This window comes from Apiospora kogelbergensis (assembly GCF_038363985.1).
Source record: "Apiospora kogelbergensis strain CBS 113332 chromosome Unknown utg000001l_segment0_segment0, whole genome shotgun sequence".
In the NCBI taxonomy this organism is placed as follows: Eukaryota; Fungi; Ascomycota; class Sordariomycetes; order Amphisphaeriales; family Apiosporaceae; genus Apiospora; species Apiospora kogelbergensis.
Window position 1 is genome coordinate 2,818,669 of NW_027117418.1, and position 24,782 is coordinate 2,843,450.

Genomic DNA, 24,782 nt, shown 5'->3' on the forward strand with positions numbered 1-24,782 from the left:
ACGCTACTTACTATCTATCGGTATGTATTAGTAGATTTTCGTTTATAATATTTTAGAAAGAGCTTATTATAATATATAGTACTATATCTAGTACTCTTATATAATTTATAATGTATTAAGTATTAGAATAGTACCTTAATAACTAGCTTTAATTATTATTATTAAACCCCGAGAGGATAATTTAACTTAATACTTAATTCGACTTACTTTAAAATAAAGGTTATATCTTCTAACTTATACTTACTTTAGAATTACTTTTATCGGTTCCCTACTTATTTTATAATTTATTAATCCCCTCCCTTTTTCCTTTTATTATCCTTTATATATTAAAGCGTACTATAATATATAAGTAAATAAATAGATAAAAGGTATAAAAATAGAGTATGGTTAGTATATTTACGGTTAGTATAATAATTTTAGAAGTGGTAGAGGTTAGTAAAAGAGGCCTGAGCGCTGGGATGGATTAAAGGGCGTTAAACTAGACCTAGAAGGGTACTATACTAGTATATTATAGTAGCTAGTATAGTACTAACGTCTGTATAAGGCCTAGGCCTTTAATTAGATATAAAATTAAATCTTATTATTATTATTATTATCATTATTATTATCGTTTATTAAGATATAGAGGATATAGTTAAGGACCCTTAATAATCTAAAGGCTTTATATAGCTTAAGATAAAAAATAATTTATTCTACTTTATCCTTAATAAGTAGCGGGCAGTTAATCTTTATATTAAAGATTAATAAAGGGCTAAGGGTCTTAAATATATTTAGTAATATTAGGAAAAAAGCTTTATTAAGCACAGTTACTTTCCTATTAAATATAGTTTTATTATTAATAATAGGGGTTATATTCTATTATATAGCTCTTTAACCTTATATTTTAGTTATTTTAATTAACCTTTATAAGCCTTTTGGACTTTCTACGCTAATTCTATTTACTTTCTCTTACTAATTCTCAGTAAAAGCTTTTTTAACTATTATAGCTTTCTAGTTATATACTTTATAGTACGCTTCTTAAGTTCTTAATATTCTAATATATTATTAAACTTTCTATAATTAGTTCATCTCTTAATATTTCTCTTTATAAGCCCTTATAAAGCTTAGAGTATAGCGGATAGTAAGGTTCATAATAAGTACGGTATCCTTTATAATATTTTATAAAGTAATAATTACCTTTTAAAATATATTTATTACGTTTTAATCGGATAATTTACTTTAAAGCTTTAAAAGGTAGGTTATTAACTTAACTTTAAATACATTTACCGGAATATTCTTTTAAAGCTTTATTAGTATTATATTTATAACTTTAATAATATATAATTAAATAGTTATATTTATTAATTAATAATCCGAATTATAGTATATTTTATCTATATATTAGTATTTTAAAAGCTTATTAACTACTATAAAGTTATAAATCGTTAAATTAATAATAGAAGCTAAATTACCCTCTTCCTAGGTAATAGTACTCTTTAAGAGTATTATTTAAAGAGACTTTATATATAAAAAGTCCTTAAAATAAAGAAAGCTTTAATGTACCGAACCTTTATTATTAAAGTCCTTAATAACCTATTCTAAGCCCTTTATATTAAAATTACCTATTATAACATAATCTAATTTATTATACATATCCTTAATATTAATAAAAATAATATTTAATTCTTAGAAAGTATTAATAAATTAATTTTCCGGGGGGGTTATTATATATATTATATATATATAATAAGTTAATATTAGTTAAGCCGGTATTATAAATAATAATTATTATTATAATATTAACGCTATAATTAATAAAAGAGATTCGAGATTAATTAAGTTTCTTATTAATAAAGAATATTACATTAAGTAGCTTAACTCTTTATATAAAGAGCTAGAGGATAAAAGTTTAAGCTTTTAAATTATAATTATTATATTCGATTTTATTAATTTAAAGTTCTTAAATAGTAATAATATTATATTCTAAAACTTTTAAGTCCTAGAATAACGGTATTATTATTATATCTTTAGATTTTTTAACATTATATTATAAAATATATAATATAGCTATATTAAGTATTACTTTTAAATTAAAATATTAGAAATAATAAAGCTAATCGGTTCTTTATTATTTTCCTTTTAAAGCTATTTTTATTCTTTAATAAAAGAGGTATAGTATTTTAATAATTTTAATTTTAAGGCTTTATATATTATATTTTATTTATAAAGTATAGTATAAGCGATAGATAGTATATTTAACTCGGAATTAGCAACTTTTAATATATTTTTTCTCTTTTTCTTCTTTTTCTTTCTAATATTATATATATTTTAAAAAGTACTAAACTTATTAATTTATTATTTAAATTATCTTTTAATTAATAGAAGGGTTAGGGTTTTTTAATATAGGTAAAGTTAAGTTTTTATTCTTTCCTTTCCTTCTCCTTTTTTAATATTTATAATTAATATTAAGTTATATATAGTACGTTAAAGTTAATATTAGCTTTAATATTATTTAAGTAAGCCGGTATATCTCGGGTCCGTATTACTAAAATATTAAGTATAAGCTCGTCCTTTTTAAAGGAAGCTTCTAGGGGGGTTATAAATTAAGATCGGTTAAAAGATCGTCTTAAAGGGTGTTTATATAGTGGAAGGTATTAGTATTAATATAGCTTTTAGAGGGGGTTCGGTAGCTTCAATAGTTTAGGGGGCTAGTAATGTATAAGGGGGTTATTAAGGGGGTTATTAGCGGTATTAATAGTATCCCGGGTAAGCTATTTCCGCGTAGTTCGGTTTTAAACTTATTAGAGTAAGCTAGCTAGGCTCTAAATTAGTATCTCTTAAGGTTACTCTAGGATAATTAATATAATTATTAGCTCTAGGGGAAAAATAATAACAAAAGTTAGATCTTAATTTTTAAAAATAACTTACTTAAACAGGTCTATACTAACTTATAACTTTAATTATTAAATTATTAAAGCGACCGCTACACTCTAAGCCTATTTAGAGCTCAGTACATTACCGGCGTAGCTTTTAATAATCGGAAAAGCTATTTCTAAAGCCTTAACGCCATTATTATAGTACCGAATACGCCCTAATAATAGCTAGACTTAAGTAATATCCTAGATAATATATCGGTATATACCTACGAATTTAAAAGAGCCGTTATTACCCTTTAAAAAGTAATTCGGGCCCGTAATAAAGGTAATAATATCGCTAGCGTACCTAACATATATATTTTACCTTTCTATAAATTTATCGAGGCGTTTTTAAAAAAGTTCTCGCGCGAGATAGGGGTTTAAACGTAAGAGATTTACCTAAATAAGATTGCCGTAATATAATAATAATAGGTAAAGTAGATCGCTTATATCGTAAAAAGCTTTATAAACGGTAATTATAAGTAATAATATTATAACGGCCGCTACCGACCCTCTATAAGGTATTAAGAGCGGCGTCCGTAACTAAGCTATTATAATAATTAAACCTTTAATACTACCCCTAATTACTAGAACCGTCCGGACCTAGACCTTAACTATAAGAGAAATCTACTAAGAATACTTTATTCCTATTAACGAGAGGGAAATTATTATTAAATTATATAATTTAACCCGAGGTAATAATAAAGATAATAAAGTTATAAAATCCTAGTTATAGGGTAGTATAATTAATTATCCTAAAGCCTTTATTAACTATATTAATAGAGTTATTTATTAAAGAGTTACTAGCCCGGAGGTTTTAATAGATATTTTAATACTTAATAATATCCTAATAGCCTTTAAGCTATATAGTAATATAGAGATTGATAGCGTTATCTTCTTTAAATTTAAAGATATTTAAATATATATTACCTTTATTGCTTAAACTAAAGCTTTAATTGAATATACCGATTAATAGGTAAAGTTCGTTAAATTTAAAGTTAAGGTAATAATACCTACTTTTAGTATAGTTATTTATAACCTTTTTATAAGTACTTTTTTTTAAAATTAATTCCTAAAAAAGGTATAATAATTTAAAGTATTAAACGTTAATTTAATTTAGGATAGTACGATTATTTATATAAATTAACTTATTAAAGAAAGGGTTATAAAGTTTATTAATTCTTTTATAATAGAATTTAGTTACTTTAAACTTATAAATAAATTAATTCTCTCTAGATATGTTTAGTTTAATAAGATATATTTAATAGAATACTATAATAAAGCTTATTAGATTAAGTAATACCTCCGATATTAAAAATATAGTTATATTATTATTTAATACGTTATTACGTATAATATTTATAACTTTTACTCTAACCTTTATAATATACGAAAATACCCTATCTATATAATCTATAATTCTTTTAAATATAATAATTACCGCTATTAATACCCCGTTTAAAACTTTAAATATAATTACCGGAAATAGGAGTACTTATAGGTTTAAAAAGTATTAAAAAATAAAATTACTTACTAGCTATAAGCGCTAATATACGCGCTATTAACTATTAAAATCCCTAAAACTACTACCCCTACCCCTATTATATAAAAACTACTTATACCGTAAGGACTACTTATACTACTAACTTTAAAAGGATTATTTAATAACTTACTAGTATCGTTAACTATATTAGTATTAATACCTATAATAATACCTATAGTAGTACTTACTATAGTACTAATGTCGATAACTACCCTAGAGCTGGCTATTACGATTACTACTTTAAAGCCGGCCGTTATATCTATTACCTTAAAGCGATTATACTAAGAGATACTAGCTTAAAGCCTAATTAGCTTACTCTAATAAACCTAGGACCGAGCTACGCGGGAGTAGTATACCCGGGACATTATTAATACTATTAATAACCCCTTAAATAGCCCCCCCGTACCCTACCGGCCCCTAAAGCTGCTAAACCCCCTTTAAAAGCTACACTAATACCTTCTACTAAGTTAATACTTTCCGGAATAATCTTTTAACCGATCTTAATTTATAACCCCCTAGAAACTTCTTTTAAAGAAGATAAGTTTATACTTAATATCTTAATAATAAAGACCCGAGATATACCGGCCCATTTAAATAGTAATAAAGCTAATATTAACTTTAATATATTATATATAACCCGATATTAATTATAAAAATTAAAAAAAGAAAAAGAAAGGAAAGAACGAGAGTTTAATTATATTTATATTAAAAAACCCTAACTTATTTATAAGTTAGAAGATAATTTAAATAATAAATTAATAAGTTTAATACCTTCTAGAACCTATATAATACCGGAAAGAAAAAGAAAAGGAAAAAAAGGTATATTAAAGGCCGCTAGTTCTAAACCGGATATACTATCTATTACCTATACTATACCCTATAAATAAAGTATAGCGCATAAAGCTTTAAAATTAATACCTTTAAAGTATCGTATTTCCTTTATTAAAGGATAAAAATAGCTTTAAAAAGAAAACGATAAAGAGTTAATTAATTTTATTATTTCCAATATCCTACCTTAAAAGTAATATTTAATATATTTATATTATACATTTTATAATATAACGTTAAAAAATTTAAAAATATAATAATAATACTACTATTCCGGGATTTAAAAGTCTTAAAATATAATATTAATATTATCTAAGAACTTTAAATTAATAAAATTAAATATAATAATTATAACTTAAGGGTTGAAGCTTTTATCTTTTAACTCTTTATATAAAGAACTAAGCTACTTAACGTAATATTTTTTATTAATAAGAAGCTTAATTAATCTCGAATTTCTTTTATTAATTATAATATTAATATCGTAACTGTAGTTATTATTTATAATACCGGCTCGGCTAGTATTAACCTATTATATATAGATAATATATATAATAACCCTTTAAAGGATTAATTTACTAATACCTTTTAAGAATTAAATATTATCTTTATTAATATTAAAAATATATATAATAAATCGGATTACGTTATAATAGGTAATTTTAATATAAAAAGCCTAGAATAAGTTATTAAAGATTTAAATAATAAAGGTTTAATACGTTAAAACTTTCTTTATTTTAAAGACTTTTTATATATAAAGTTTCTTTAAATAATACTCTTAAAGGGTATTATTACCTGAGAAGAAAGTAATTTAACCTCTATTATTAACCTAATAATTTATAACTCTATAATAGTTAATAAATTTATAAAATACTTATATACAGATAAGATATATTATAATTCAGACTATTAATTAATAAGTACTACTATCTAGCTATAAATATATTACCGATAAAGCTCTAGAAAAATATTCTAATAGATATATTTAGAATTAAATTAATAACTTATTTCCTAAAGCTTTAAAATAAGTTATTTAATTAAGATATAATTAATATATTCTAGAAGGTAGTTATTACTTTATAAGATATTATAAAGGATACCGTACTTATTATAAACCTTATTATCTGATATACTTTAAATTTTATAAAAGCTTATAAAGAGAAATACTAGGAAATAAACCGGTTATAAAAAGTTTAATAATATATTAGGATATTAAAAACCTAAAAAGTGTATTGTAAAGTATGTAATTAGAAAGTTATAATAATTAAAAAAACTTTTACTAAGAATTAATAAAAAAAAAAATAGGGTTAATATAGAAAGCTTAAAAAAGCTTATAAAAGTTAATTAAAATAATTAAAATATGCGGTTAAGAAGTTATATAATAAAATATAACCTTTATTATTAATAACGAAACTATATTTAATAAAAAAATAATTATATTTAATAAAGCCTTTTTCTTAATATTATTAAATATATTTAAAACCTTTAACCCTTTACTAATCTTTAGTACTAAAATCGACTACCCGCCGCTTATTAAGGATAAAGTAAAGTAAACTATTTTTTATCTTAAGTTATATAAAGCCTTTAAATTATTAAAGATTTTTAACTTTATCCTCTATATCTTAATAAACTTTTTCCCTTCTTCTTTTATATCCCTTATTTAACTATTATCTTTTTTTAGAGTATTTATTCTTTTAAAGATTTTATTATAATAATCCTAAAAAAGTTAAAAAAGAAAATTATAATATAACTAAAGTTTATAAACCGATCGCCTTATTTAAAACAATTAATAAAGCTCTAGAATTTATTATTATTAAATATATTAATTATTATATAGAATAATATAACCTTTTTTTATAAAATTATATAGGAGTTTATAAAATTAAATCTATAGAATATATAGTTTATATCTTTTTAAAATGGATTTATTAAATATATAGCGCTACCGATATAAAGGACTATTTAATAATTATACTACTTATATTAGATACCTCCGGGGCATTTAATAATATAAATTATATTAAATTAATTAACTACCTTATATAAAAAAGGCTTTTTAATACTTATAATTCTCTAGATTAATAAATAGCTAAAGGACCGCCGTATATAATTAAAGCTTTTAAAAGGAAAGTTAAGCTAAATTACTTAGAATTACGGTATCCTTTAAAGCTCTTTACTCTCTTTATTACTCTAGCTCTTCTATAACGCAGACTTCCTTAACGAAATCTTAAAGGGAGGTTCTATTATTATTTTAAGCTTTAAAGCGGTTATAAAGGTTATTATAAAAGTAGCTTCGGGGATTAGTACCCTAATTAATAAAGGAATAGCACTAATTACCCTATAACCGGGCTATAAGGTAATAATTATAAAGTATCTATTATAACTTAAGTTAATAATATAAGTATCTTAGTTATCGAGCCCTTTATAATAGCGAATTATAAAGTATTAGAAATAATATATAAAAGAGTAATAGTATAAATGATAAAAAATATAGCTACGTTTTTATCTTATAGAAGTATAAACTAATATATTTCTATATTAAAAAGGTTTAAGTTTTAATAGGGATAGGTATAACTAATAAAAATATAAACTTTAAAATAACGTTAAGAACCTTATTAAAAAAATATATCTAACTCCCTAACATAAATCCGATCGAGCCTTAAAAAAAGCTCTAATACCTTGGTATTTAATTTAACCCGGGACTCCTTTAATACTATTATATTATAAAAATTAAAAGTAAAGTTTAAAAATTAATTTAAAGTTTAAAAGCTATTACTGGTACCGATTAGGGATATAGTATATTATAACTTTAATAATTATATTAAGTAATTATTATATTATAAATTATATATTATAATATAGTATAATATTAACTTTATATTAAGGTTATAAAAGAAGGCTTAACGTAATAATACCTCTAAGTATTATAAAAGTTATAATAAAAGGCTCTATTAATAATTATAAGTAATCTTTTTATTATAACGGTACTAGCGATAGTAGTTAAGATATATATCTTATTAATTGAATAATAACTACTTTAAACTAACTATATAATTTATTTTTAATTAAAAATAAATTTTTTAATAATTAGTTATAAAGTAGTAGTATTAAATATAATAAGGAAAGTTTATTAGAGATCGCTATTTATTTATTTAATTAAATATTATTAGAAATTTTATAATTATTAATTATAATTAAAATAAATTAAACTTTTTATTATATTACTTTAATAAAAACGTATTATTATTATAATAAAAATGGAAAAGAAAGTTAATAAAGTATATTATAATTATATTATTAAAATTTATAATAAAAAATTATTAATTTTTTATATTAATAGAAGTAGTTATAATAAAAGTATAGGTATAGTAATATACTAACTTTATTAATTTACCTTAAAATTTATTTAATAAAAGCTTATATATTTAAATAAAGAGATATAATTTATAATATATTTAATTAAATTAAAAGGTATTTATATATTATTAAAGATTATTCTAATATAGTAAGTTAGAAAGTTTATTAAAGTTAATATCTTTATTAATAATTAAGCCGCTATAACATCTTTAGTTTAACTATAACGTTAGTTTAGTTAATAGCTACTTTAATAAATCGCTAAATAGTTAAAGGCTTTTTAATAATAAGGGATTAATATTAATATTTATTAAATCTTAACTTATACCGGAGTCCTTAGTAATAAGATAATTAATTAATTAACGAAGTTAGCGGCTAAGCCCTTAACCCTTTATACTATAATAATCTTTATATTAGAAAGCTTTAGTCTTATAGTAGAATTAATAACTAAACCTATTAAGCCTATAGGGGACTTAATAGTTAAACCCGCTATAGCACCCGCTATAGGGTATATTATTATAACACTCGCTATAAGGTACGCTATTATAGCTCCGGCTATAAGGTACGTTATTATAGCACCTGACTCTACAAGGGTTATTATAGCGCCTTTAGCGCTAGAGACCGCTATAGCCGTAATAGCGCCGGTACGCGCCCGAAAGCCTAAAGTACCTAGGATACTTAAGGGACTAAATTAACTAAAGAGGTATACCCCTAAAGGGCCCTTTAAGCTTACTACTAACTAGGCCCCCTTTATTATAATAGCTATATAATATATACTAATTAAGAAAATAACCCGTTAATATTAAATTAATGAGTAAAAAAGTATATTATATAATAGAATCCTTTATTACTACCTACCTAAATTAGAAAAGGCTACCTTTAACCGTTATATTAATATAAAAAGAGTAGTCTCCGCTATTATTTTCTAGTTCTAAACCGGTAAAATAAACTTTAAAGATTACTTATAATAAATCTAACGGACCGATTTATTATAATACTCTTATAATAATTAATAAATAGTCCGATATATCCTACTATATTATAATAAGTATAATATATTTAAGGAAGAGGTATAAACCTCTCCCGAGTCCGGTTAGAAAGGGCTCAGGTTTCTAAAAAGTACTAAAGAAATCTAAGAATCTAAATAAATTAAAACCGCTACTATATTCTTACTCTAAATAAATCTTCTAAGATAGTTTATATACATAATAATAAAGGATAATCCCCTTAAAATAACCCTTAACGAGCTACTTAAAGGCTTATTGCCAGAAGGAGCCCTTAAAGCCCCTACCGGTACTTAACTTAATTAAAATACGGTAAATAATAACCCCCTTTAAACTTAAATAAAGCTATAATAATTATATAAGTACTACTACTGGTTAAGAAGTTATTAAAAGTAATTATAGTAATAACTACCTTATTATATACACTACTACCCTATTATAAAGTAGTAACTACCCGTATATATAGAGTATCTTATTATATTATATTAATATCGGATTAATTTAGAGGGTTTTTAAACCTTTCAGATCGGTTCGGTAAAGCTTTAAAGCCCTAAAGCCCTTCGTATTATTAAATCGTAAGCGTCGGATACCTCTATAGCGCTACCTACTATTTATCGATATTATACTAATAGATTTTCGCTTATAATACTTTAAAAAGAGCCTCTTATAATATATCGTGCGCTATCTCTAGCGCTCTCGTATAACTTATAACGTATTAAGTACTAAAATAATACCCTTATAACCGGCTCTAATTATTATTACTAAACCCTAAAAGGTACCTTAAAATAATATTTATCTCAACCTTCCCCGATAATAACGGTCTTAACAGTACCTCTTATTTATACTTATTAACCTAGAGATACCGATTATAAGCTCCCTACTATATAACGACTTACCGAACCCCCTCCTCCTTTTCCTTTTATTCCTATATTATAAAGTATGCCATAGTATAATTAAGTAGATAGTTAGATAATAGGTTTAATGGAACGCGGTTAGCGGTTTACGGCCTATACAGCATTTTTAAGGTAGTAGAGGTAGGTAGAAAAAGCTTAAAGGACCCGAGTTTTAATAAATAGATTAAAGGGCGCTAAGCTGGTTTAGGAAGGGCGCCGTACCAGTATACTATAGTAGCTAGCATTAAGATAACGTTTATATAAGGCTTAGGCCTTAGTTCTTAGATAATAAATTAATAATTATTATTATTATTATTAACGTAGTTTACTACTAAGCGGAACGTATTACTAAGCGGAATACTTTTTTTATTTCTCGATACTTTTATATAAATTAAGTTAATTATAATGCTTTAAATTAATTAAAATTACTTATTATCCGATTTACTACTCAATTCTATATCTTTTTTATAAATTTGTATATTATAACCTATTTTGTTGTAAGTACTGTAGCGCTTACCGCCTGTTGTATACCGTTTTAATAAACCCTTATTTTTACTTTTATTAAGCGTTAGATACTTCCTTTTTACCTTTTTATTTTATAGATATTAAAATTCTTTAATAATAAAGGCTCTTTTAAGCTAAACTTATACTTTTTTAACCTTCCGGTATTTTAAAAGGGTTAAATTAATATTTTAAAGGGTGCGGACTTATTTATATATAATAGTTATTTTATAAATTATTCGATTTATACCTTTTACTATCTAGTTTATAGCGTCTAAAATTAACGTTAAAGAGTTTCTTTAATAATTTAAGATTTTATTTTTAATAAAAGTAGAGTACTTCGTTATTTATTAGGGGTTAGATGGCGTTTAGGGGTTATAGTTATTAGTTATCCCCGGATGGGATAGGTTAGGTATAAGTATCCGGAAATGTATATCTAATTTATTAATTACTTTATTTAGATTATAAGGTATTATATTAAATATATTAAATTTAGATTTAATATTATTTTCCGTAAAAATAACGAAATATATAGTTTTAAAAGCGATAAAGAACTTGAGCTTTATAATATAATTTATTAAGGCTTTTATAAATAGTTTAATTTCCTTTAAATATATATATTTTAATAGCGAATAAAGTATAATATTTAGTAGTTAGAGTAGGTGAGATAAATAGGGAGGTATATTAAGCGTAATAATATCGTTATCTTTATAATATATCTCGAATTCGGTTAAAATATAATTTTTATAACCGTTTAGAATTAAGAGGCGATAGTAACCTTTTGTTCGCGCTTTAGTATATTTATTAAAGTATTTAATTTAATTTAGGCTTATTTTATTATCGGTTTAGCTGTTAAAAGTTAGTTTAATTATTTAATCGCTCGGTAAATTGGTTTTATGTAATTAATTTATAAAGTAATATTAGTTTTAAATGGTTAAGAATGGCGGAATATATTAGCTTTATAAATTAATATATTCTATTATTATTAATTATTCTCGATTATTAAATTAAATTATTTTTACTTTTTTAGATCGATCAGTATATATTACAATAAATATTAAGCCGATAACGTTTATTATAAAACCGGTCTCGTTAAAATTTTATATATTTTTATTTACGATATTATATTTAATTTTTATATTTGTAATTAGTTTAAATTAATTAAAAATAACTTTTAAATCTTTGTAAAGAGCTTTTTAATAATTATATTTTTAATTTATTTTAATTTTTAGGTTTAGATTACGGTCGATAAAGCGTTTAACTTAATACTTCCTAACGCGTTTATTACTATACGTTTTTATAAAAAGATTAGTTATATTTTTTATATTAGCGATTTTGGGAGGTATTCCTTAGGTATTTAGGTCGAGTATATATTTAAGTAATACTTCCTTTTTAATTATTATTAATTTCCGACTGTTTAGTTAAGTATCGCGTTATAGGGTTTGGTTGTAGAGTCGGTAGTATAAGGTAGATAATAGGATGTTGTACGCTTTCGTAGTAATTTATAGGTTAATAAGTTTTAGGGGATTTCGCGTCGTTTAAACTATTAATTTAAGCTTATTTTCTAATAAAGGATTAAGTATTGTAATTATAGAGATATAATGTGTTGAAGTTTAATAGGGAAGGTTAGTAGAAAAAGTATTCCGCTTGGTAATACATTCCGCTCGGTAATAAACTACGTTATTATTATTATTATTATTATTAGTTCTAGGGTAGCTATTATAATAACTAGCTCTAGGGTAGTTGTTAAAGTTAATACTATAGTAGGTATTATTATAAGTATTATTATAAGTATTAACGCTAATATAGTTAACGATATTAATAAGTTTTTAAGTAATCCTTTTAAAGTTAGTAGTATAGGTAGCCTTTATAATATAAATAGTCCCTATATAATAAAGGTAGCGGTAATAGTTTTAAAGGTTTTAATAATTAATAATATATATATTAGCATTTATAGCTAATAAGTAGTTCTATTTTTTAATACCTCTTAAACCTATTAGCGCTCCCGTTTCTAATAATTATATTTAAAGTTTTAAGTAGGGTATTAATAATAGTAGTTATTATATTTAAAGGGGTTATAGATAATATAAATAGGGTATTTTTATATATTATAAAGGTTAAAATAAAAGTTATAAATATTATATATAATAGTATATTAAGTAGTAATATAATTATATTTTTAATATTAAAAGTATTATTTAATTTAGTAAACTTTATTATAATATTTTATCGGATGTATTTTATTAAATTAAATATATTTAAATAGGATTAGTTTATTTATAGGTCTAGGGTAGTTAAATTCTATTATAAAAGAGTTAATAAGTTTTATAATTCTTTCTTTAATAAGTTAGTTTATATAAGTAATTATATTATTTTAGATTAGGCTAGTATTTAATACTTTAAATTATTATACCTTTTTTAAGAATTAATTTTGGGAGAAAGTGTTTATAGGAAGGCTATAGATAATAATATTAAAAGTAGGTATTACTACTTTAACTTTAGATTTAATAAACTTTATTTATTAATTAGTATATTTAATTAAAGCTTTAGCTTAAGTAATAAAGGTAATATATACTTAAATATCCTTAGATTTAAGGAAGATAGCGTTATTAACCTTTATATTATTATATAGCTTAGGGGTTACCGGGATATTATTAGTTATTAAAGTATTTATTAAAGCCTTTAGGTTTATAACTCTTTAATAAATAGCTTTATTAATATAATCGATAAGGGCTTTAGGATAGTTAGTTATATTACTTTATAGTTAAGATTTTATAGCTTTATTATCTTTATTATTATCTTTAATTAAGTTATATAATTTAATAATAATTTCCTTTTTATTAGTAAAGGTAAGGTATTTTTAATAAATTTCTCCTATAATTAAAGTTTAAGTTTTAATAGTCTTAATAGTTAGGGGTAGCGTTAAAGGTCTAGCTATTATAGCGGCTTAGTTACGGACGCCGCCTTATTTAGTACTTTATAGAGGGTCGGTAGCGGCCGTTATAGTATTATTAATACCTACGGTTACCGTTTATAAAGCTTTTACGATAGAGGTAATGTACTTCGTTTATTATTATTATATTATAGCGATTTTATTTAAATAAGTTTTTTATATTTAAACCTTTATCTCGTATAAAAACTTTTTTAAGAATACTTTAATAGATTTATAGAAAGGTAAAATACATGCGCTAAGTATACTAGTAACGTTATTATCTTTATTATAAGCCCGAATTACTTTTTAAAAGGTAGTAGCGGCTCTTTTAAGTTTATAGGTATATACCGATATACTGTTTAGGATATTATTTAAATCCGGTTATTATTAGGGCGTATTCGGTATTATAATAACGGCGTTAAAGCCCTAGAAACGGCTTTTTTAACTATTAAGAGCCGCGCCGGCGATATACCGAGTTTTAAGTAAGCTCGGAGCGTGGCGGTCGTTTTAATAATTTAATAACCGAAATTATAAGTTAGTACGGGCTTATTTAGGTAAGTTATTTTTAAAAAATAAGATCTAACTTTTTTTATTATTTTTTCAGTTCTTTTATAATATAATAATTTATATTATAATACTATAGTTTATTCCTTAATTATAATCTAAAAAACTAGATTAATATCTATTTTATTAATAAAGTTATTTAATAATTAAGTTTTAAGTTTCTAACTTTTAAGATTAGGAACTTTGAGAATAAAAGTTTTAATAATTATTTGTAATTAAATAAATAATTAGATTATTAAGGAGGAATTTATAGAATATATTAGAGTAGTATTCCTTTATAATAATATTTGAAAAACTATATGAATAGCTATTTTATTTATAAAGATATTTAATAATTAAGTTTCAAGTTTTTAAGTTTTAAGATTAGGAACTTTAAGAATAAAAGTTTTAATAATTAATTATATTTAAATAAATAATTAGATTACTGATGAGGTATTAATAGAATATAGTAAAGTAACATTTACTAATAAAAGTATTTTCAAAACTAAGTAAATAGCTATTTTACTTATAAAGTTATTTAATAATTAAGTTTAAAATTTCTAACTTTTATAATTAAGTCTTTTAAAAGTAAAAGTTAGAAAAACCATTTATAATTAAATAAATAATTTAATTTTTAAAGGGTTATTTATAAATTATATTAAATAATAATCCTTTATAGCAATAGTTTAATAACTTAATAAATAACTATTTTATTTAATATATTAAATATTATATTTTAAAAGATATATTTTTAAAAACTCAAAGATTAAACTATAATTAATATTATATAAGTTTAAATTAATTATATAATATTTATAAATTAGTATAAATTAATCTAAATTAATATATAGATAAAGGTTATTAAATATAATATTTTTAAAATAAGTGACTAAAAACTGACTAATTAGTCGATTAAATTAGTCAGTAACTAAAGACTAAAGTGACTTTAGTCAGTCAACTGACTAATTTAGTCTGACTAAATTAGTCACTGACTAATTTCAACTGACTTTAGTCAGTCTACTGATTAATTTAGTCAGACTAAAAAGTGACTAAGACTAAATTAGTCAGACTAATTTCCAAGCCTGATTATATTACTTTCCTACTTAAGAAGTATAAGCCTTATATTAATTAACACGTTTAATAAATATTATTAAATTATTAAATAAGAACGAAATATCTGTATCTTTAATAACTTATTTAATTTATTAATAAAAAGTAATAAATATTTTAGTTTTTTAATAAATTAAGCTTTTTTATTAATATTATTATAAATCTTTCCTTTGTTATATTTAATTAATTAAAGTAATTTATTATAAATAAATTTAAATTAAACTTTATAAAGATAACTAGGTCCTCTTTTAAAAACGTTAAGAACCTATTTTTAAATTATATTTAGCTATTTATAAAAATAACCGGGGCTTAATTTTAAAATAATGTTAATTTATAATTAAAAATCTCCTTTATACATTTATTTTTTAATAATTAAAAGTTTTCTTTTAGTTTATTATTAATATTTATTAATAAACCTTTTAAAGTTATTAAAGGTATTTTTATAATATTATATATTAAATTTACAACTTTATTACTTATATTTAATTAAATATTTAAATCTATTATTAATAGAATTTAATTAATAATTAATTAATATCCTAACTTTAAAATAATTAAATTTATTATTAGAATTATATTGAAATTATTTAATATTAATTAACTTTATAGAAAATTAAATTAATAATAAAAATTATCTTTTTTAAAAATAAAAGTTAAATATTTTATAAAAATAACCGGATAAAGCTAAAAATTATTGGAGAAATCGAGTTTATAAATAAATATATTAATATATTTGAAAATAATTTAGAATTTGAATCGTTATTATAAAAACTTTTTAAAGGGTTTATTAAAAGAATAATAACTTTTATAAACTTTTAAATATACTTTATCTTTAATAATAAATTAAAGAAAATAATGTTTTATATTATACCTTTCTTTAATTATAATTATTATAAAATTCATAATTAAATAAGTATTTTATTTAAAATATTATTATATAAATTAGATATTTATAAATATTTATTCTATAATACTAATATTTATAATTATATTAAAAAGTTTAAAACGTTTATAATTAAATAATTATTAAAATAATATTTATTTAATTATTATATTTTATTATAAATTAAAATATATATTAATTTATTAACGATTAAAGTAAATAAAGTTATATTAATAAATAGGAATTTTCATATCTTAATTCTTCCTTTTAAAGAAATTATTAATTTAAAGATATTAAATAATAATAATTATTAAATAAATATTAAACGTTTTTTAAATACATTTTTAAATACATTTTTAAAAGTTATTTATAAATTTATAATCTTAATTAAATATAATTCTTTAAAAGATTCCTTGATTAATTAATATTAATGAAATTATAAAAGTAATAATTTATTTTTTAATATTATATTTTTTATTATCGGGGATTAATATAATTCATTTTAATATAGGATAAAATATTATTAGTAAATTATTAAATATATTATAATGATCTTTATTATTTTTAAATTTTTAAAGAGGTTTTATACAAATATTTAATAAAAGAGAAATTATAAAACTTATAATAATTACTTATAACTATAGGAAGAGGATCTTTATTATAAATAGCTTTATAATTATTGATATTAAGTTATTAATAATAGGTTATTAATTAATATATTTTATTTTATAATTAAAATAGTAAATAATATATTATTTAATTTATTTCTTTTTACTTTTAATTGTAAAATTATTTAAGTCCTTTAATATATATTTATGATTATAATAATGTTTATTATTATATATAATAATAAATATTTTTTAAATTATATTCTATAAGATATAAACTTTATATTTATATAAATAATTAATATAGTTTAAAAGTTTATTTTTAATTTCGAATAAATATCTAAAGTATATAAAGGAATTTATAATTTTATTATTATTAACTAAGTATTTAAGTTCTTAGATAATTATTTATAAATAGGTATTTATTTTATAATTATTAAAAGATTTCTATTTTATAATATTATTAAATAATATTGTATTCTCGACAAGCTTATTAAAAAAAGACTAAGATTAATAACTAAGACTAATGACTAAATTTAGTTAATAACTAAAGTTAGACTAAAGTTAGTTAACTAACTAAATTAATTACTAACTAATTTCTACTAACTTTAGTTAATTCACTAACTAAGACTAAGATTAAGCGACTGAGTTTTAGTTACCTAAATTAGTCCCTTTTTAGTTACTTAACTAATAAAATTAAGATTTAAAAGAGCTATTTAAAGCAATTTATTTTATAATTATAGCTCTTAAATGTATTAAAATATATAAGTTTAAAGTTTTTAATTTTTAAGAGTAAGAACTTTAAGAATAAAAGTTTTAATAATTAATTATAATTAAATAAATAATTAAATTATTAAAGAGATATTTATAGAATATAATAAAGTAATATTGCTTTATAAATATATATCGAAAATTAAGTAAATAGCTATTATATTTATAAAGATATTTAATAATTAAGTTTAAAGTTTCTAACTTTTAAGATTAGGAACTTTAAGAATAAAAGTTTTAATAATTAATTATAATTAAAGAAATAATTAAATTATTAAGGAGCAATTTATAGAATATAATAAAGTTTTATTTCTTTATATATATATGTTAAAAATTAAGTAAATAGCTATTATATTTATAAAGATATTTAAAATTTAAATTTAAATTTTCTAACTTTTTAAGATTAAGAACTTTAAGAATAAAAGTTCTAATATATATTAATAATTAAATAACTAATTAAATTATTAAAGAATATTAAATGGAATATAGTAAAGTATTATTTCTCTATAAATATATATTAAAAATTAAGTAAATAACTATTGTATTTATAATATTATTTAATAAATAAGTTTTAAGTTTCTAACTTTTAAAATAAGGAACTTTAGAGATAAAAGTTTTAATATATATTTATAATTAAATAAATAATTAAATTATTAAAGAGGTACTTATTAAATATAATAAAAATATTTTATTTTATAAATATATAGTAGAAAGTAAATAAATAATTTTTTTATTTAATATATTAAATACTGTATTTTATTTTTAAAACTTATATTCTTTAAAACTTAAAGATTAAAATATAATTTAAATTATATAAGCTTCTATTAATTATATAATACTTATAAATTAATAAGAATTAATATAAATTAATATATTAATAAAGGTTATTAAATATAATCTTTTTAAAATAAGTAACTAAAAACTATCTAATTAGTCGACTAATTAGTTAGTAACTAAAGATTAAGTTAACTAAAGTTACTTAAGTAACTAAATTAGTTACTAACTAATTTTAACTAACTTTAGTTAGTCTACTAACTAATTTAATTAGACTAAAAAGTGACTAAGACTAAATTAGTTAGACTAATTTCTAAGCTTAATTCTCGATATAATATATATTATTAGAATTAAATTAGATTCTATTAAGACAGTTAATTTATTAAATCTTTTATTATTTTAGATAGCTTTAGATTTATTAAGTACAATAGGAATGAAGTTAATTTTACTAACAATATAGTAGATAGTAAATCTATATCATAATAAATAAATAAATATATTAATTAATCTTTTATTAATATAATGAATATTTATTATACTAAGATTTCTTTATTTATAAATACCTTTAATAATTAGGTAATTAATAAGAATAATTACGGTATTATTATTAAATTAAATTATTATATGTAATCGCTTGAATTTCTAAATTAAATAGGTTACCATTAATTTAAATAAGTTATATTTCAATTTGGTTTAAATAAGTATTTATTAAAGCATATAATTAGTTTAATAATAATAAAAGGAAATAATAAATCGGGAATTTACTTATATTTCTTATTTAAATAAAAATTTATATCATTAAAGCTTCGCTTTAAAGATCCGTTTGATTAAATAAATAGGGTTTAATTAAGATAGTAATAAAATAACGTAGCTTTATTATAAATAACTTTTTAAATAACTTTAAATAAACCTCGTTTAATAGCTATTAATTTAAATATTATTAATGTATAATAAGTTACATATTTACCCGGATTATTATTAGTTACTTAACTTTATTTATAATCTTTAATTAATAGTAATTACGAAATTATAAGTATTAATTTTAAAATTAAGAAATTTAATAAAGAGGTAATTAATAAAAGATTTTTTAAATTTAATAAAGATATTTTTATAATTAAATAAAGAAAAAAACTTTTTTTAAATACTTTAAATATTCTTTAATTATTAAATAAATAATAATATTATTAATAAATATTTTATAAGAGTTATTATACTTTCTTAAAGTTATATTTATATATTATTTAATATAAATAAATATATTCTTAAAACTTATTAATATTATTATTAATCATTCTATATCTTTTAAATTAATAAGTATAAATTGATTTAGATAATTGAGATAAATTTAAAATTAATAAAAATTATAATAATAATAATAATAACAAAATAGGTACTTTAAAATCTTTTTATAACTTTAATTTAAAGGAAAAGGGGATAATTATTAAAAATAGTTATAAAATTTAAAATTTATAAATTTATTATAGCTTTAACTTTTAGGATGTTTTTAATATTTTATTAAATAATAAATAATAAAATACTAAATAATATTAACTTTATTATTTATTTTATTTAATCTTTTTATAAAGATCGTTATAAATTTTATTGAAAATAGCTTTATCTTTATTATTTAAAGGGTAATTATAATTAAATAACTTTTTATTTTAGTATTTTTTAATTATGATAAACGAGCTTTAGGAGCGTTATTAAAGGGTAGCTAGATATTATTTATTTTAAAGGAAGGAGAGGAAATTTCTTAAGAATAGTATTTAAATTATTTATATATTTTTATAACTCCGGACTAGCTTTAGAGCTTATATATTCGGACTTTAGTCCTATTATATTACTTTCTTAATCTTTATAAATATAAACACGTTATTTATATATTTAATTTAATTATTATTTATTTAAGGTATTATTATATAAGTAAAAAAATTAATTCAGTGAAATTAATAGCTTTATAATAAATAATTATTAATATTACCGTTATACTTTAATTAATAGCCTTACTTCTCTAGCTTTAAAAATTATATAAATAACCTTCTTTTCTTTTTAATTTCTAATTTTATTTTCTTTGTATTAAGTTTATTTTTTTTTTAAAATAAATTAATTTATATTTTAAAATATTTTTCCTAATTTATATTACCTTCTATCCTTTCCCTTTTTATTATAACTTTATAATAATTTATTTAATAATATTTTATTATTTTTCCCTTTTCTTTTTATTATACGTTTTCGTTATACTTTCCTGTTATTATAGCCGATAGGTTTAATATAGCCGCGGTTTTATTTATTATAAGTATTATTCCCTTTCTTTTTAATTATTTTAGTAATTAGTATTTCTTTTTATCGTTATAAGCTTTGCAATAGTTTTTATTTATAATGATTGTATTATTTTAGGTTTTTTTTAATTTAATTATTTATAAAGATATCGTTATTTAATCTTTCTTTTCCTACTCCTTTATTTATTAGTTTCTTTTTTATTTATAAACTATTTATTGATATATTTTTATTTTAAAATAAAACTTTTTATATTTTTATATATCCTTATTTATATTTATCAATATACTCAATACTTTTAATAATAACGTTATTAAATACCCCTTAAATAACTTTATTTTTGTTTTTAAATAAAGTATTCTTTTTAAATAGAAGTATTTTAATAATTAGGAATTAATATATTTTTTATATACTTTTTTCGAGTTATTTATATTAACTTTATTTATATAATTTAAGGAATTATTTATTAATTATAAAGAATTAAAGTACCCGTTAAAATCGTTTCTTTTTAAAGTTTATAAACTTCTATATTATATTTAGATTTATAACTTAATAGGTATTATAGCTTTTATTTATAAATCGTTTATATTAATATTCTTTTTATGAAGTTAATATAAAAATATAATTTATTTCTTTAATTTTAATAAATATTATAATCGTTATTATTATCGTAATTATATTTATAAAAAAGTAAATTATTTTAAAGTTTATTATAAACTTATATTATTTATTTTTAAATTAATAACCTTAAAATTATTTAAATTATTATAAAGTTTATAAAGGTATTTATTAAAGTTATTCCTTATTATAAGGGTACTTTTTTAAATTATTATTAATTAGTTTAATTACCTTTTTTATTTAAGTTAATATTAATTATTATTTTAAAGAAGTTAATAACATTAAGTAATATTAATTTAAAAAAATAGTTTTTATTTCTTTTATTATTTTAAAAATTATTTATATATAGATTTTATATTATAAAGTTAATATTATTATATTTATAAGGATTTCTAGGTATTTTAAAATAGTTTCAAGTTATTCTAAAGAGTTTATAAATAACTTAAATATAGTGTTTTTAATCTTTTTTATAATTTAAGTATAATTATTAAAACTTTATTAATATATTTTAAATAAAAAATAACTTTCTATAAAGTTTATTTTAAACTCCTTTTAATAAGTATTTATAAGTTTATTTATAATCCGGCTTGCTTTAATAAGTTTAGGATTAAATTATAAAGGAATAACTTACCTAGGATATTATTAATAACCCCTTTAATAGCCCCCTTTATACCTTACTAGCCCCTTAAGCTATTAAAGCCGTTAAACCCTCGAAAACTATATTAATATTTACCTAAATGATTTTTTAAGTATTTTTTATTTACAATTCCCCGGAAGCCTCTTTTGAAAAGGACGAGCTTATATTTAATATATTAATAGCAAAGACTTAAAATATACCGGCCCGTTTAAACGATATTAAAGTAAATATTAACTTTAATATATTATATATAACCCGATATTAATTATAAATATTGAAAAAAGAGAAGAAAAGGAAGGAATAAAAGCTTAACTATACCTATATTAAAAAACTTTAACCTTTTTATTAATTAGAAAATAATTTAAATAATAAATTAATAAGTTTAATATCCTTTAAAATATATATAATATTAAAAAGAAAAAAAAAGGTATATTAAAAATTATTAATTCTAAATTAGATATATTATTTATTACCTATATTATACTTTATAAATAAAATATTATATATAAAACCTTGAAATTAATACCGTTAAAATATTATACCTCTTTTATAAAAAAATAAAAATAATTTAAAAAAAATAATAATAAAGAATCGATTAATTTTTTTATTTCTAATATTTTATTTAAAAAATAATATTTAATATAATATAGTTTATTACTAAGCGGAACATATTATCGAGCGGAATACTTTTTCTATCGACCTTCTTTATTAAACTTCGACACGTTATATTTCTATAATTATAATACCTAATCCTTTATTAGAAAGTAGGTTTAAATTAGTAATTTAAGCGATATAAAATCCCTTAAAACTTATTAATTTATAAGTTATTATAAAAGCGTATAATGTCTTATTATCTACCCTATATTATTAATTTTACGGCTAAACTTTATAATACGATATTTAATTAAACGGTCGGAAATTAATAATAATTAAAGAGGAAGTATTATTTAAATATATACTTAATTTAAGTATCTAAGGAATACCTCTTACAATTATTAATATAGAAGATATAGCTAATCTTTTTATAAGAGCGCGCGATAGCGAGCGTATTAAGAGGTATTAAGTTAAGTACTTTATTAATTATAATTTAAATTTAAAGATTAAAATAAATTAGAAATATAATTATTAAAGGGTTTTTTATAAGGATCCGAAAGTTATTTCTAATTAATTTAAATTAGTTATAAATATAAAAGTTAAATACGGTATTATAGATAAAGATATATAGAATTTCGACGAGACCGGCTTTATAATAGGCGTTATTAGCTTAATATTTATTATAATATGCGCCGATCGGTTTAGAAAGATAAAGATAATTTAATTTAATAATCGAGAATAGTCGATAGTAATAGAATATATTAATTTATAAAGTTAATATATTCCGCCGTTCTTAATTATTTAAGGTTAATATTATTTTATAAATTAATTACGTAAAACCGATTTATTAAGCGATTAAGTAATTAAATCGATTTTTAACGGTTAGACCGATAATGAAATAGGCTTAGATTAGATTAAGTACTTTAATAAATATATTAAAGCGTGAATAAAAAGTTATTATTACTTTTTAATTTTAGACGGTTATAAGAGCTATATTTCAGCCGAATTCGAGATATATTATAAGGATAACGGTATTATTACGTTTAATATACTTCCCTATTTATTTTATTTATTTTAATTATTAGATATTATATTTTATTTGTCGTTAAAGTATATATATTTAAAGGAAATTAAGTTATTTATAAAGGCCTCGATAAATTATATTATAAAGTTTAAATTCTTTATCGCCTTTAAAGCCGCGTATTTCGTTATTTTTATAGAAAATAATATTAGATTTAGATTTAATATATTTAGTTTAATACTTTATAATTTAAACGAGGTAATTAATAAGTTAAATATATATTTCTAAATATTTATACTTAACCTATCCTATCCGGGGATAATTAATAATTATAACCCTTAAACGCCGTCTAACCTTTAATAAATAATGAGGTACTTTACTTTTATTAAAAATAGGATCTCGAGTTATTAAAGAAGTTCTTTAATATTAATTTTAGACGTTATAGACTAGATAGCGAAGGGTATAAATCGAATAGTTTATAAAATAACTATTATACGTAAATAGGTCCGTACCCTTTAAGATATTAATTTAACCCTTTTAAAGTACCGGAGAGTTAAAAAAGTATAAGTTTAATTTAGAGGAGCTTTTATTATTAAGGAATTTTAATATTTATAGGATAAGAAGGTAAAAGGGAAGTATTTCATACTTAATAAAAGTAAAAATAGGGGTTCGTTAAAGCGGCGTGCGACGGGCGGTAAGTATTGCGGTATTTACGGTAAGATAGGTTATAATATACGAACTTATAAAAAGGATATAAAGTTAAGTAATAAATCGGATAGCGAGTAATTTTAATTAATTTAAAGCGTTATAATTAATTTAATTTATATAAAAGTATTAAGAAGTAGAAAAAGTATTCCGTTTAATAATACGTTCCGCTCGGTAGTAAACTACGTTATTTATATTATATATTTTATAATATAATATTAAAGAATTTAAAAGTATAATAATAATATTGCTATTTTAAGACTTAAAAATCTTAAAATATAATAGTTTTATTATTTAA